Genomic DNA, 5097 nt, shown 5'->3' with positions numbered 1-5097 from the left:
GGGCACTTGTCATCATGAGAGTTTAGTTCTGAAGAAGTTGGCTAGGACATTGAGCTACTCGTTGTCATGTGTGTTTACGTTTTTTCTTTTTTTCCTCCATCCAAAAATAAGTATCATTTTAGCAATGACTTTATTGCAATTGTTTTATAGCAAATACTTTCATAATTTTTTTAACCTTCAATTGGTAGTCCTACGTAAGTTTGAAAGCTAGAATTGTTGGGGATACTCTAGAGAAGAGAACCCCTCCAAAAATTAGCGTATGCCATTTATTACAGCACATACACAGTATTTTTTTGTAAAAGGCGAAAGAATAATTCGCTTTGTGCTCACTGCATGGTTGCGTGATTACTACATCTTAACTGTCCTTCCCTTTTATATAGTAACAAAGTTTGTATTCTCTTTGTTTATCAATGTGGTATTGGATTCACTCATTGTTTAGTATTTGGTCTCTTCTTTTTCTTCACCTGTCCTTCAAATATCTATACGATCGAATATCAACATGTTTTTCAAATATAAATGACTTAAGCCGTCCTGTGAACTTTTTTGTTGATTTGGCTTCAGTTTGTTGTACTGGGATAAAAGGTGTTATGTAGAACCAACCTGATGTTAACAAAAATGTATGCTTACTGCAAAAGTTGCTCAAATTATAGGTTGTTTTCCGTACAAAGGAAAACATTTTTCCTCAATACTGAACACATCCATAATGTTGTTTTTTTAATCATTTTTTTCTTCATATTACTGTGGTGTCTTAGCCAATATGTGTGCACTTCTACTTATTTTATGAACTTCAACTAATTTTATGAAGTACCTTGCTACCTCTCACCAATATAAGCACCAAATAATTCTGTCTATAAGAACCAAATACAATAAACCACACTCAATTCAAAATCAGAAGTACAAGTAAAAAAAGATTGAAACTACAATTGTTGGGGCACTCAAAGAGAGAGAACCCCTCCAAAAATTGGCGTATGCCACTAATTGCAGCGCGCACACGGTATTCTTTAGTAAAAGGCGAAAGAATAGTTCGCTTTGTGCTCACTGCGTGGCTGCGTGAGTTTCCAACTAATATGTGCTTCCTTTTTGTATTGGGACAAATTTTGTATTTATTCGTGTTTTATCAATGTGGTACTCACCTGACTCACTCCTTTAAAATATTGCTTTCTGGTTTTTCCCCTTCTTCTTCACCACTCAGACCTTCAAATATCTTTATGACTGAAAATCCAATATTTTTTTTTCAAATAGAAACAATTTAATTAAGTTGTTCTATATACTTTCTCGTTCGATTAATTTAAGATATGATTTTACTTTAATTTTTTTGTGATTTTGAGGAAATATATAATCATAAGATGATCGATGAAATATCGCATAGGATGTTTTCGATTGAGTATCTTGAATAGATGAATTCGAATGCAGGTTCAGTTTTTTAAATGTGTATAGTGAAGGACCCAATTGGCAGAAGCAGAAACAAATCGTTGTTAAAATTGCATTAGTGGTGGAGTCGCCTTTTATAATAACGACTTTGGCAAAATTCAATAATTTTTGCTTAAATTTTATTATGTCGAGTTTCAAGCTAAATATAAAACTCTATTGATCAGACTCGTTAATTCCGCAGCTCGAGAAGAAAATTCAATTATTCAAGTAAATAAAGATAGAAGGGAGATGTTGTTGAGGGGTCAGATTCTATGCTCGTGCGGAGTCAATGTGTTGTTGGGATATACTATTAATTATGTAGTTGAGTTATAGTATTTTATTTATTTATTTATTATAATAAAGTATTTATTTACATAGATCATTATGTTTGTATGTGAGTCCATTGCTTATATAATAAGCAATTTTGTATATGAAGTTATTTAACTCATACACGAAAGTTTAAAATTATCGGTTCGTATAAGTTATAAATTAATGTTCACAATCAAAGATGAAGTTGAACAAATATATTGATGATTGTAGTACAAGATTAAATATATTTCGATCATATTTATGGAAATGATAAAATTCCAACTTCTTGTTCTAGTACATTTAGTATGTATTTGAACGTACCAAATTGAGATATTTGTTTAGATTCTGAATTTTAATAAATAATATCTCTAGTCCATTATATGTATTTATATTCATAATCTTGATATAATTGTGATCTATGTATTTTCTGTATAAGATCCGGTGTATTTAAACATGATAAAACTTGGAAGGCAATCCATTAATCTAACAAAGTCTCTAACTGACTGAATAAATAAAATGCAGAAAGAAAAATATATACAAGTTCAAATACTATTCTGTCTTCAGTACAATGTTCTAGAATAGAATAGTATCCCTAACAGCTGGCTGAATTGATTCTTAGACACGTGTCCAAGTGGTCCAAACTGAAGCTCTCTGTCAAACAAAACAATTGGTATCTTTCTGTAAGAGCTCTAAGGTCGCCTGAATCACCTTTCTCTGTATTTTCTCCGGCAACAGCCCCCTCAAGTGGGTGACCACTGAACGGGCGCCCAACTTGTGAAGCAAAGCATGATGAAGGGGTCCAGAGAGGCAGTGACGGATTCAGAAATTTTATATCATGGGTGCTCAACTATTTTTAGCTCAGAAGTTGATTCATAGAATGGGTGCTCAGTTAATATATATCAATTCAATACTAAATTTTGTATGTAAGTAATAATTTTTGTCACAAAAGACAGTGGGCGCTTAAGCACCCATAATATATAACATAGGTCTGCCACTGCAAAGAGGGCTTTGGTAAACAAACTGACTAGCTGAGAAGAAGAGGGAACGAATTAAAGAGAAATCAATCCATCAATCAGTATCTCACAAACAAAATGACTATCAAGATAAATATGCTTGATTTGTTCATGAAAGACGGAATTTTTAGCTATGTGGATTGCGGATTGACTATCACAATGACGAGGAATGGGCAAATTAGGGGAAGATCGTGTAGAAGACGAGGAACTACAGTGTGCAGTGATCTTAATACTGGAATTCAGAACTGTAGAGACTGATTTGGAATCCAAACAATCAAACTCAGAAAGTAACTCAAGAGCAAGCTTTCATTATGTCACTACCAAACCTCCATTCTCACGTACAAGTTCCAATCCCAAAAAATAGTGGGCATTAGTGTCTAGAAAAAAAATGATTTTTGAAATCTCCTGAGAGTTGTTACCGGCGAGTAAAATGTCGTCGACATAGAATGCCAAAATGGTGATCAAATCTCCTCTGGTGTTGAAGAAAAGAGAATAATCGTTCAAGAAGGAAGTGAATCGTCTTTTCTTTAAAGCAGAAGAAAACCGCGAGACAGTGAGTTTGAGTCTATAAGAAGTTGTTGTGTATCCTGAGGGAGAGAATTGCTTCTGACAGTGGTTGTTTGTGCATTTCTAGTAGGTGAGGGAGGAAAGCAAGCTGGGAAAAGCTTGGTCATGGGGACAAAAAAAGATAAAGGAAAGATGTCTTCAATGAATTTTCTGACCCACCTCACGGGGGTTCGTTTTCAATGGAGATTACCGTGGGTTTGTGGCCGAGTTTTGTTGAGAACCAACCACAACTACTTCATAGAGCTAATTGGGTTGGAAGGCTTCCAGCCTTACGCACCTTTGAGAGTCCTCCGACAGTTTGGGATAACCAAAGGCATTCCTCTGTGGTCAAACATGGCGCTAATGGGGGTTGATTACGAGGGAAGAGTCCCAATTGAAAGGATCACTGCATTGATATGAGAGTGGCATGATATTTTTTTATCAAGGCATGGGGGTTGAGTCATGGTGCACCCCGGAGTATTATGCTTGATTTACAATGGGAGGAATTCTCGCAAGGCCTAGGTATGCCGGAATCTTGGACTTCACGAATGCACAAAGATTAGATCCAATTAGAACAGAGTTATTAAACCTCACGCCTATCAACACAGCGACGTATCACCAGGTGACCCCATGGTCTGTTGATCATTTTATACAGGCAAATGATGATGAGCCAGAGGAGGATATGGAAGAAGATGCAGAAAAAGATATGGAAGAGGATCCTAGGGAGACGACTCAGGAGATGGAAGAGGATCCAAAAGAAGATTCTGAGCATGACCCTAACATATATGACCCTAGGAATGGAGGAGAAATGCACATGGGGAATGAACCTATGCCAATACTAGAAGACACTCACTTTGAGTATGGTTCCATACTGTTTGATGGAGGAGAAAGTTCAAACCACCACGGACTATAGAGTAACGGATCCTAGAGTACCAGCCAGGACCTTACTATGATTTGGGAAGTGAGGATGATGCTTACCCAACTTGGCCCTAGACTTTCTTTATTTTCCTTTGTATTTCCCCTGGAAAAGGTCTTGCAGGGCCTGTCTTGATGTTCTAATATGACGTTAGGGCGGTCAATTCAGGATTTACCCTAACCATATTAAAATATTAGCTTTGTCCTAAATTTGGAATGTGTTAAATTTTGGATCGATTAATTATTAATATTTGCAGCGTAGGCAAACCTCTAGCAAAAAGAGGCTCCATTTTAGGACGCATTGGAATGTAGCTAATTTGGCATATATATGTGTGTTATATATTTTTTGTTATTTTTTATCTCCCAAACTAACATAGTTTCCTTTTTTCCCCTTCTTTTCTTTTATTAATTCCCCAAAGAACGTTGATTCTTGTCGACTTGCAAACTGGCTGACTCACGGTACAACCTTCGATCAAGAGGAAAGATGACAGGTGGACAAGAATTTAATGCTGTTGCAAACATAATTATACCAGTAGAGAATTTCGCGGGTTTCCAAAATGTGGTCGACACTCAAAATGATGAGAAAATGTCTCACATGGCACAAGAGCTTGAGATCCCGAGGGAGGAATTGCGTCAAGTGCGAGACTTGGCCAAACTCTCGGCTACTACCTTCCCAACTTTCAAGACGCTCACCTACTTTCCAAGAACTGACTTGTCTTTTAATCATTTACTAAATGTGCCTAAATAAATCCAACATGCTCTGCTTATGGTCAAGCTCCACTAACTCATCCATCTACAATCAGGATTGCTCCTGACCTTCCTACTTAAGACCCCACCATGCCTGCCTGCCTAGCGACATGTCAGATATTTGGGGCACACATCGCCAGTCCTTACGATCCACGAA

At 36.6% G+C, this 5097-nt stretch overlaps 2 non-coding genes across 2 annotated transcripts; both read right to left on the bottom strand.

Annotated features, from left to right (window-relative positions):
• Nucleotides 1–222: 222 nt before the first annotated feature.
• On the bottom strand, nucleotides 223–339 carry LOC129901928 (U5 spliceosomal RNA). The gene has a single exon (XR_008770008.1). It is a non-coding gene; the product is annotated as a U5 spliceosomal RNA (small nuclear RNA).
• A 591-nt stretch (nucleotides 340–930) lies between these two features.
• Nucleotides 931–1048, bottom strand: LOC129901901 (U5 spliceosomal RNA). Its single transcript, XR_008769987.1, has one exon. It is a non-coding gene; the product is annotated as a U5 spliceosomal RNA (small nuclear RNA).
• Nucleotides 1049–5097: the final 4049 nt, after the last annotated feature.

This window comes from Solanum dulcamara, chromosome 8, assembly GCF_947179165.1.
Source record: "Solanum dulcamara chromosome 8, daSolDulc1.2, whole genome shotgun sequence".
Lineage (NCBI taxonomy): Eukaryota > Viridiplantae > Streptophyta > Magnoliopsida > Solanales > Solanaceae > Solanum > Solanum dulcamara.
The sequence above is the reverse complement of the archived record's forward strand: the minus strand, read 5'-3'. Positions and strand labels throughout refer to the sequence as shown.